The sequence below is a fragment of the Lissotriton vulgaris genome, unplaced genomic scaffold (assembly GCF_964263255.1).
Source record: "Lissotriton vulgaris unplaced genomic scaffold, aLisVul1.2 SCAFFOLD_1119, whole genome shotgun sequence".
Taxonomy (NCBI): Eukaryota; Metazoa; Chordata; class Amphibia; order Caudata; family Salamandridae; genus Lissotriton; species Lissotriton vulgaris.
This window is the reverse complement of record NW_028246957.1, coordinates 730,496-743,268: the sequence shown is the minus strand read 5'-3', so window position 1 is coordinate 743,268 and position 12,773 is coordinate 730,496.

The window sequence follows — 12,773 nt, the reverse complement described above, 5'->3', positions numbered from 1 at the left end:
CTGGTATTTACATGGTTCAACATTTGATTCCGTTGTACGAGAGTCAGTATTCTGATTCCGGTCCCTTGTACAAATTACTGGATGATATATTATTAGACAAATGGATAGGCCCAGGTACCGAATTACTTAATGTCATTCTGGACCAGCGACATAAGTACGTGACTTTTCTATCAACGTGCATGATTCCTGCCCCACATCACGACAGAAAGTGTTTCCACATAGACAGACAGAACCCCCTACGAGAGGTCCACCCCGTAAAAGACACTGATGGTGCGCTCCAAAGAGTATATGTTTACACACCCTTGACGAAACTAGAAATACTGGAAATGAAGAAGATGCTGCCCTGTCATGATAAAGACCCGGGGGGGGTTCCACCGTGAATTAAAAGACATTCTCCGCATAGGGGATTACATGTATGCTGACATTATTAAGTTATTGAAAGTACTGTTACCTGCTGGTATTTATGAAAAGCTTAAAGAAAAAGATTGGGAGTTGGGAGAGAAAAAGATAAATTGGACAGAATTGGAAACAGAGGATAAAGGACGGCTCCCTGGTGTTGGTCTTGGGGAACAAGCCAAAGCATTACCTGAACTCTTGATACAGGTTCTGCCGAGATTACTGATTACTGATATTATTAGACAAATGGATAGGCCCAGGTACCGAATTAATTAATGTCATTCTGGACCAGCGACATAAGTACGTGACTTTTCTATCAACGTGCATGATTCCTGCCCCACATCACGACAGAAAGTGTTTCCACATAGACAGACAGAACCCCCTACGAGAGGTCCATCCCGTAAAAGACACTGATGGTGCGCTCCAAAGAGTATATGTTTACACACCCTTGACGAAACTAGAAATACTAGAAATGAAGAAGATGCTGCCCTGTCATGATAAAGACCCGGGGGGGTTCCACCGTGAATTAAAAGACATTCTCCGCATAGGGGATTACACGTATGCTGACATTATTAAGTTATTGAAAGTACTGTTACCTGCTGGTATTTATGAAAAGCTTAAAGAAAAAGATTGGGAGTTGGGAGAGAAAAAGATAAAATGGACAGAATTGGAAACAGAGGATAAAGGACGGCTCCCTGGTGTTGGTCTTGGGATACAAGCCAAAGCATTACCTGAACTCTTGATACAGGTTCTGCCGAGATTACTGATTACTAAAAAGGAAGATTGGGATGCTATTTCAGCCTGTAAACAGAAACCAGATGAAGACACTAGTGATTTTTATTCCAGATTCGAGAAATGTTTTTCTATTAATAGTGGCCTTAAGCCAAGTAGTGAATCATATCCACATCTTTTTGTGAGCAAACTAGTAGAGAATTCCTCACCCCTGATCAAGAATAGAGTACTGAAGGTTGAGAGTAGCTGGCAAGCAAATAGTCCTTCCCAAATGTTACAAATGTTACAGTACCACCAGAACAGGATTAGAGAGGAACAGGAACATGAAAAGAAACGTCTGAAAGATACGAAAATGAAAGTGCTAGTTGCCCAATCGGTACCAGCTAATGGGAATAAAAAGGGCACGCCACCTGTTAAAGGGAACTGTAATTATTGCAAGCAACCAGGTCACTATGTGAATGAATGTGCTGTCCTGAAACACAATATAGCTACAGGCAAGACAAAAGAAAGACCGCATCCTCCTAGACAGAATAACACCCCACAGAACACGCAACAGACAGTAGCTCTACCACAACCAATCGCTGCCACACAACAGGTCACGCAACAAATGTACCAGTACGCACAGTCATACTATCCAGAATTCCAGCAGTACTCATGAAATAGCCTAGAGAGGGAGGTTGGCTTGCCCCTTATTGAGGTTCCCGTAGATCAAGAAGGTCCCTATGTACATAGTCGTGTATTGGGAAAAGACAGAAAATTTCTGATTGACACAGGGGCGAGCAGAACTACCATCAGTCATGACGAGGTTCCAGGGGCACCCCTCTCAGGCTCACAGAATGTTTCCCTGGGATTTTCAGGAAAGCCTATTGTTAACGAAGTGTCAAAGCCAGTTTCCCTAGGAGTCGGTCCATTGTCTCGTACTACAGACTTGTTACTAACTAAGTCATGTCCAGAAAATGTGCTTGGTATAAAGACATTGAAAGAACTAGGAGCTGTTATTTGTTGTTCTCCGGAAGGAGTGCGATTGTTTTTACGTGATTTTAAAGGACATTATGTGTTGAAAGGTTTTGACCACAGACTCCAGAATGTACCACAGCATTTATGGGCACAAGGTCCGACTGATGTAGGTTACATGCACATTACACCATACCGTGTCACTCTCAAACAAGGAGTAGTACTGCCACGAATCCGACAATACAAGTTGCCACCTGATGCCGTAGTAGCATTACTGAAAATTGTTGACGAACTCATTGCTCGAGGAGTGGTAGTGGTAGTGGAAACTGACTCGAATGTATGTAATTCATCTGTCATCCCTATTCTCAGACGAACAGACCCTAATGCACCACCAGTCTACAGACTAGTGATTGACCTTCGAGAGCTGAACAAGTGTATAATACCGCAATACCCAGTGGTCCCAGACATTTCTTCCTTACTGACTGCAATTGATTCCGAAGCGACGCTCTTCACTGTAATTGATCTAAAGAACGCCTTCTTCAGTGTCCCAATACACCCAGAGAGCCAATACCTCTTCGGATTCTGTTTAAATGGACGCAGCTTTAAATTTACGAGGGCTCCTCAAGGGTTCACAGAAAGTCCTAGTATTTACAGTCAAGCATTAAAAAGACAACTAGACAGTAATCACTTGCCTGCCAACACCGCACTGCTCCAATATGTTGACGATATTCTGATCACAGCACGTACAGAACCAGACTGCGAACGTGCCTCACTGACAGTCTTATATTTTCTGGCAGACAAGGGGCACAAGGTGTCCCCTTCGAAGCTACAATTCTGTGGACAGCAAGTGGTGTACCTTGGACACTTGCTATCCAAGAGGGGCAGACAGCTTACACAAGAGCGTATTCAGTTAATTGCCAATCTTTCACGGCCCAAGACACAAAAGGAGGTACGGGCCTTCATTGGCCTTACTTCTTACTGCAGACAATGGATTCCCCAGTATGCATATCTAGCCAAACCACTCATACAGCTGACAACACAGGAGGCAGCGTCTTCGACTGTCCTCCCGTGGACACAAGAACATACACTTGCATTTGAGGAACTGAAAAAAGCCTTATGTCAAGCACCAGTTCTAGCGACTCCTTGTTACAGCAAGCCTTTTACGCTTTTTGTCACTGAACGAGATGGAACAGCATTATCTGTCCTTACACAAGATCAAGCAGGAAAACACAAGCCTTGTGCTTATTTTTCTAGTACATTAGATCCAGTGGCCCAGGCTTTGCCTGCGTGCCTGAAATCAGTTGCAGCACCAGCCCTAGCTATAAGACAAAGCGACTTGATTGTGTTAGGCCATCCCCTGACAGTACAGGTCCCACATGCAGTTGAAGTTCTCTTGAACAGAACACAGACACAGCATTTGACTATAGCAAAACTGACAGGATATGAACTGACATTATTCCAGCCACACATAGAGATCAGACGATGCAATATACTGAACCCTGCTACACTCTTGCCCTCAAGTGCAGTAGACACTGCACCACATGACTGTGTGGAAGTAATTGATACAGTAACGAAACCAAGACAAGACCTGACAGACATTGCATTTCCCGACCCTGACCTGACACTCTATGTAGATGGTTCATGTATGAGAACAAGCACAGGAGAGTTAGTGGCCGCATATGCCGTGACCACTGATACTGAAGTCATAGAGATACAAAGAATAGACACACTGTCTGCCCAAGCAGCAGAGCTCATCGCTCTGACACAAGCCTGCATACGAGCTAAGAACTTGAAAGCAAACATTTATACGGACTCACAGTACGCTTTCGGAGTCGTTCATGACTTCGGAGTGTTATGGCAGGAGAGAGGTTTCCTGACCTCTCATGGGGCCAAAATCCAGCATGGTCCCCTTATTAAAGCTCTGTTAGAAGCAATACATTTGCCTACAGCCATAGCCATCATGAAATGCAAAGCGCACATGAAAGTTACAGACACCATTTCCCAGGGTAACAACCTGGCAGATCGAACAGCTAAACTTACAGCTCAGACTCCAACGGACACGACAAAGACAGAAGTACCATTACTGACGAATAGTATGACAGTCAGGGATCCCTCACAAGATGTACTCGATATACAGACACATGCCACTTCAGATGAAATAAAGAAATGGACTGAACAAGGAGGGGTCCAGACTGACCAGGGTTGGATGACAAAAGGCAAAGCTACATGGTTTCTCCCAGACTCTATGGTTCAAGTAATCATAAACACAGCACATAGTCCAGCACACCTAGGAGAAAAGGCTATGCTAGACAGTTTACAGAATATCTGGTTCAACAAGCACTTGCGTGCAGCAGCAAAACAGAAAGTACGCACCTGTATGACCTGTTGCCAGTTCAATCCAGGCAAAGGCATTCCGGTGGAACAAGGTGGATTCCATCCCCCTGACCACCCTTTTGAAGTCCTCCAGATGGATTATATCCAGATGGACAGATGTAGAGGTTACAAGTATGTCCTAGTAGTAGTATGTGCACTATCTAGATGGACAGAAGCATACCCAGTTCCAGATTACACTGCTGTAACAACTGCCAGACAGTTGGTTCGAGAGTATTTTCCACGCTACGGATTGCCCCGTGTCGTGTACTCAGATAACGGTCAGCCATTCTCCTCTGAATTAATGAAACAAGTATCTCTTCTGTTAGGGTACCAGTGGAAGTTCCATTGTGTACGGCATCCAGAGGCAGCCGGACTCGTTGAGAGACATAATCAGACACTTAAGACCAAATTAGCGAAAGTCTGTGCAGAAAAAGGCGTGGATTGGGTGGTAGCCTTGCCGGTTGCCCTCTTTTACATGCGTATGGTGGCTCATTCCAGAACAGGACTGTCCCCTTACGAGGTGGTTTTTGGTAGACCGCCGAATATGTGGGGTACGCCGATGCCAAAGAAAATTACCGATGTTGACAGTAATATGCTGACAGACTACCTGGCTTCCTTGATGTCTGCACTACTCTCTTGTCGTTCACAGGTTGCAGCCGCCTTCCCAGACAACACCCAGGTTAAGGACCACGTCATCGTCCCCGGCGATTTGGTGTTTATAAGAAACTTTGACCGTTCAAGCCCACTCGAGCCCCGCTGGAAAACACCGAAGCTAGTACTGCTTACCACGAGGACTGCCGTCAAGGTACGCAAGGGCTGGATCCATGCCCAGCACGCAAAAAAATTCCATGGACAAACCGAAACTGTAATCAAACCTAAGGACTGCCTCGAAACCAGTGACTCAAAGCCCCCTTTGCTAGAAAAAACTCCGCAACAGGAGTATAAGTCTAAATTACGGTCTAGTAAGTCAGACAGCGTTTAATTGTTTAAGTCCACCCTGTGGTGAATCGGTTAGACAGGTTCCTGACATGTATAAGATCGTAGACCTGAATGGTAGTAGACAGAGAGATAAGAGAGAGATATACTGCACGACTCTACGCAGTAGATGTATAGTAACTCTGATTATTATGTTCCTTTTAAGCATAACGATTATATGTATCAGCTTGACACTACATGTTTTCTTTCCTCCTATTGCTTCACATATGCATTCTTCCTTCAACAACACTGTAGAGCACACATTCAGTGACCTGCCACCCCATGAACTATCATATCGACTAGCACTGCGCAACAATACTTTTATTTGAATGTTGCACCATTCTCATCAGACCAGCAATGAAACGAATTGCTGGGTATGTGGCCGACTCCCACCCTACCAGAAAACGAAGGGAGTTCTGCCTCTTTTTCCTTTCCCGTTCTCGCATAATGGTTCGTGCGGAGCATGTTTTGCTTTAATATCCTCACTAGACAGAGCATCCACAGTTTCCCAGGGCGATTGGATCTGGGGAGATCTGAATATAGTAATGAATAAGGCATGTTACCCAGACAAAGATGGTTTTCCCCAGAGGAAAGGAACAGATCTAGAAAATGAAGTGTACGAACAAGGAAATGCTTCCCTTAACTTCATGAGTCCGAGAAAAGTACAGGCCCACCGTTCATAACAGTCTTACCAGTAAAAGGTGAATTATGCGTTAGAAAGAAAGGATCAGTGCATTTAGGTCACAGTGATTGTAATACTGTAATCGAGTTCAGTGATAAGGGAAAGTCTACTTTCAAAGCTTCCCGCCACTCCTATTTCATTTGCGGTCAGACAGCCTATGTACGTCTGCCTTTAGACTGGGGTGGGACGTGTTATATAGCGTTCCTGTTGCCACCAGTCTTCCTAGCCCCATCCCATTATCATCGTGATTCCCGACTAGTACATGTTAGACACAAGAGGGAGATCAATTCCCCAGTTGTTGATCAGACTGAGACAGCTTGGGAGCAATATACAGATTTCATTAAAGGATATTTCTGGTTCATAGGTCCCGTCCAAAACAGTAAACTTATACGCAGGTTAACAAGAACTTTGGAAGCAGTAGTAAATGAGACTGCATCTGCTCTAGCGAACTTAACAGAAGAGCAGTCTGCTATGAGACTTGTTGTTCTTCAGAACCGCCTTGTTCTTGACGTCATCTTGGCAGATAGGGGCAGAGCTTGTAGAGTGATCGGCTCCAGTTGTTGCCTGTTTATTCCTAATAACGCGCCATCCGTGTATGCAGCAATAACAAGACTCCACAAGATAGCCCATGAGATGCATCAAGACCCATGGACTTGGTCCAGTTGGCTCTGGAGTGTAATATCAGGATGGGGCTGGACAGTATTAACGTTCCTAGGAATAATACTGTTTATCATGTTCAGTTGCTGCCTCTGTCTACAATGTGGCCCGGCGATTTGTGGCTTGTGTGCCACTGCCTGTATTCCCCATCCACGTATCCAGAAGAGAAAAGAAGAGCAAATGATGCTGTATGACCATATACAAGGTCTTGTGCAAATAGATGTGACTTGAAGGGAACGTAGGGGACAAGGAGGGAATGAGGAAAATGAAATTTTATATGGCCTATGTGTCCCCTATTGTGTACCCCAACGTGTAGTATATGTACATGACCTCCATGCATTTTCCCTCTATGGCCAAAATGATGACGCCTCTGCATTTGCGTCCAACGTTAGCATGCCAGTTACCAGGCCCTCCATGAAAGAAACGATAATTCTGCTTTAAGGCCTATGTTGCCAATGTATTTACATGGTGCACGTTTTGAATATCGAGACGTACCCGTTTTGTGGCCCAGCCGAGCCAGGACCCGAATTCAGGCTCCAAGCCTCCTGACACTCTGAAAGCTGCAGTCTAGCTATGTATCCCTGACCTCTCACATACTTCCTGCTCAGCCGAGAGGTGCCCAGCCTGGCCTGCCAAGACAGTATTTTGCCTACAGTTATCTGCTCCTCTCCACAGAAACACATTCCTGCCTAATGAAAAGGGTAAACATATTCCGCCTGCAGAAGATAGGGCCTGGCCTTTCTGTCTCCATTCAAGTGATTTACAGAGCTTGCATCCATAGAAAGCCTACAGCCCCCATGCTATGCTCGAAGAAATATATGCCCACACCGGCTCTTGGTGATGTGCGACCTTTTGCTCCAGATAATACATCCCCGGACCTAAGATATCAGATATTACTAGATGTACAGGTGGCCCTGACACTGAAGGCCTCTCTACTAGCACGAAAGTCAGCTCCTTCCTGTTTCCCCCAGTTACACGTCAAGTACACGTCATGATTAGGTTACGCACACAAGTAGGGTAAAGGTTCCAGCTGCCCCTATAGATCCCCTCCATGTATCCACCCACCTATGACACACCTACGACTCATCAAGGGAACACCCACATGTACGCCTCCTTATACGCCTATGTGTTCTTATCTCTCTCTCTTTCACTTGCTCCACCTTCTCCATGCAAGTTAATGTATGTTTTACTATAAATGATGTACTCTGTGAATAAACGTCAGATGACGATCCTTCCTGAACCTTAGTGGTGATGGAACCCGATTCTCCTATAACTGCAGTTATTGAAATAAAGCCCTTTTGAAAAGGACACCACGGACTCTGCCTCTCATTATATGCATGCCCCTTGTTAAATGTATAGAAATTCCGACAGGGTAATTATTTTATTTACCACAATTCTTGAAACCATTGACACACCAATACCAGTTACTACATACGCACTCACTGATTCCTAGGTCTACACACACATTCACTCATTCACCCATAGAATCACTCATACATACAGTCACTCATCAATACAACACGATCATATGCACTCATACACATATACAGACACACACACACTGCCACTCATCCATGGAGTTACTCACACACCTAGTCAGTCATGCAAAGAATCAATCACACTTCCATTTCCTCAACTATACAGTTATACACACAACACCTTACTTATTCAAACATATACTAACACATACTTACTCTCTTATACAATCACTGATACAAGTACACAATGATCCATATAGCCACTCGCACATTCACTGGCTCTCATGTATAGTCATTTATATATGCCAACTCTCACATGCACTGTGTTTTACATATGTACTTACTTGCACATGTAGCACTGAGATATACATTCACTCACCAACACACCCATGCACACCGTCAACCGCCCATGTAGCTGTTTTCACATGCACTCTTGAACTCATACACCTAGTGAATCAACTGCTCACACATCTATGCACAGAGTCACACACCTCGCAGCCACCCACACACACACACAGTCTCCCATTAAATACTTGGGCAACCAATCAATAACCCATATAGCCACTCATATAGCTACTGATCAACACATGCAGCAGCTTACACAACAAAAGACATACTGATGCACACATTCAGACAGTTTAGTCACTAACCCATGCATTTAGTAAGACACATTTAATCATTCACTCATACAGTCAGTCACGCACCTACTAAATCCTTCATCCAGACACTTATACATCCACTCATTCTTCAATATGTGAAACATATTTAAACTTTACAGAAACACACAGTCACTGGATGATGTCATCAGTGATGCCATCAGTGATGTCAAATGAGATGTCATCAGTGATGTCAAATGAGATGTCATCAGTGATGTCACTGACCATGTCATGAATGATGTAATATGTGACATCATCAGCAGTGGATTGCGGGTGCGCGAAATATAGTTAGTACAACTAACTATATAGGAGCAATTTCAATGGTTTTTTAAATGCTAATTTCTAACTATATAAGGCCTGAAACCTATGTTTTTTTAAGTGAATATATATATATATATATATATATACACACATTTGTTTAATTTAATTAAAACATTTATTCTTTTAAATTGCATTATTTATATTATTTTTATTTATTTTATTTTATTACCCTTTATACCCTAAAAACTAATTCCACCCTGCTCCGTTTAAATACCACTGCACCCCATAATTATAACCCACCCTTACTCCTTAAAATACCCCAACACCCTAAAACACTAACCCATCTTAACCCTATAAATATACCCTGAATCCCAAAACCCAAACCTATCCCTAATCCCTAAAAATACCCCTGTACCCCAAAACCCAAACCTAGCCCTAAACCCTATAAATACCCCTGTACCTCAAACCCCAAACTTAGCCCTGAACCCTAAAAATACCCCTGTACCCCAAACCCCAAACCTAGCCCTGAACCCTAAAATACCCCTGTACCCCAAAACCCAAACCTAGCCCTGAACCCTTAAAATACCCATGTACCCCAAAACCCAAACCTACCCCTGAACCCTAAAAATAACCCTATACCCCAAAACCCAAACCTAGCCCTGAACCCTAAAAATACCCCTGTACCCCAAAACCCATATCTATCCCTAAACCATAAAACTACCCCTGTACCCCATGACCCAAAACTATATCTGAACCCTTAAAATACCCAAACACCCCAAAACATATACCTCAGAACCCCAAAACATATACCCCTATACCCATACTTACCTTTTCCAAACATTAAAAACAAACATGCTTTTACCATTCATGCATTTACAACGAATTTCGTTGTAAGTGTATGCGTGGTAAAAGCATATAAAATGTAATGCCATGCGTTATAATGGCATTGCGGAGTCATGGAAGTTGGCTTTGTAATTGGTACTTATTTACAGTGGATGATATACAATCTTTGTAATATCTTTCAACTTATTTACAGTGGATGATATACAATCTTTGTAATATCTTTCAACTTTGAACACCTATGTACTTTACTACCTCACTACTTTGTTTTCTTTATGTTGGCTTACTAACCTTCCCCCTGTACTACTATACACCTTCTCTTTTCACTTTACAGTGCATGCAATTCCTGTGGAGATTTTTAGTATTTAGTATTTCTGGAATGGTGCTATAGAATTTGTAACTACGTGGGGCCGCTACTATAATGTCTGAATTGGTTTGTATATACACTAGACTCATAAAGAGTTTCATGTTATTGGCTGAAGCAAGTGCTAAGAGTTAGGGCAGACCATCTGGTTTGCTAACAGTGATATTGAATGGTTTTAATGCACTTAAGGATGGCGCCCGCTCTATTTTATGTAGGTGGTTTCACACTCAAGTTGGCGTCTAACTAGCACGCCGTAAATATTGAATTGGCATGAAAGCCATTAGAATTGTAGAGGTATAATAGGTACATGAAATTATCTGATGAAAGATGGTTTATGTACTCAGTGAGCAGTATGGGCAGTCCGTCTGATTATCTAATGGATGTTTCGATCGGGTTTAATACATTCAAAGATGGCGCCCGTTCTTTCCTCTATTCTGTAGTTGTCTTACATACTCTTAGATGGTGTTAAAACAGTACGGCGAAATTAAGAAACTGACGTGGCTACACATATTAGAGTGTATATTGAAATATACTTTATATTGGGTGATGCTTTAACTTAATAAGGCACAAATAACATATAGAATATTATTTGTCAAGACTCCTATTTAGAGTTAGGTACGAATGCGGTACGCTAAGGCGCCCGTAGTTTTTGAGCCACATTCGATATATATAGTTAAACTATTGCTGAAATACAATAATTGTGGTATGGAGCAAATATTTACTTTAGATGAACTAAGGTCTAGTAAGTTGCACACTGTAAGATGGCGCTTGCGGTTTGGGGCTATATAAGATTTTAAAGATGGCGCCCAAGCTGCACGCCAAGACGGTATAGTGAAGATACTCGCTATCCGATTCAGGTAAGCTCTGAGATTAGAGCTACATTAGTATTGCTGCGGTGACGGTTTTTAGGGTATATATCGAGAATACGATCTTTGAATATCTCTTAATACATTTTGTTTTAGAAATTGTGACATAGGAACGTAAGAACTTTTGAGGATATTGGGCGTGCTACTGGATTTGGACCTTGAGGGTGAGTAGGATTGATAACTTTGAGACGCTTGGGGGACTAATTTGATTGGTTAGACCATTTGAGTTATTTGCATTTACGTCTTAGTTTCAGTATAGTATGGATTTGGATATATAATCACGAGGATACATATAAGAAGATTTGGATATCAATGGAGGGACTTTATGTTTGACAAGGAATAAAATGGTAAAGATGGTTTCGTTATGTACGTATGCAATCTGTTAAGAACCGATAGGTAGAATGCTAGACAACAGCATAATATCTTAGTGTGATATGTATAACTTATGAATGCATGAGCTGAGGATATACCTGACTGTAGGGCTAGAGTAACTTATGTTGTGGAAACATTTATTTGAAATTAGGGATTGTACTTTAATATATGTGGCCATTATTGTGATCATCATGCGTTATGTTACAATAGAATAGAATAGAAACCATTTGTAAAGCGCCTGGCTACTCAAAAACAGAGTGTCCCCGCGCTGAAAACTGCAATAAGAGCTCAGAGGAAAGAACACAGGAAGATCCAAACAGGGCAAGGGAGGAAATGATGATTAATTGCGAGGAAATAGGAACGTTTTAAGTTTCCCCCGAAACCTGATTTCGGAGGGTTCCATACGGATCTCGAGAGGAAGCTCGTTCCAGCCCTTGGCAGCCAAGTATCTGAACGAGCAGCCACCCATCCTGGCTCTGGTGATTTTAGGGATTTTGAACGTCATCATTCCAGAAGATCTCAAATTCCTGGTAGGACGATGTATTATGAGTAAGCGACAGGTGGTTTGATGGTATTTAATATTGGAAGCAGTGGCGGTTTTACCATTTGGGCGGTGGGGCGTTGCCCCACTAATAATTATCGGGCAATTTATTCGAGCGGCGTGTTAATAAAAGTTTTATAAATTAACGCGCCGCTCGAATAAATTGCCCGATAATTATTGCCCTGCGGCCGTGGTGTCAAGCTGTAATCATCGTCATCGCTATCATCGCTGTCTGACACTGGGTGGCGGAGTGCCGGCACAGTGCGCACTGCGCATGTGGTGTTTGCCCGGCTGCCTTTCTGCAGCTAGCAAACTCAGTGCATTTAGGAAAGCAAGCACCGCTAAGTACGGGGTTTGGCTATGCACACAGACCCCAGTGCTTGTAAAAAGAGCGGCGTTTTTTAAATGCTCAGTCCAATCCTGATGCTGCTCTCTTTAGAGAGCAGCTCTCCTCTAAAGAGAGCAGCGTCAGGATTGGCTAATGGCTACTGTAGTACTCCAGTCTCCACTGTAACAGTACAGTACTGTTACTTGTTCCCAGTCTAGTGTTTCACCGCGGGGTGGGAGCACCTAACATGGTGGGCAAGCAATGCCCAATCACTGTAGTGGCTGGTGTTAAGCCATTC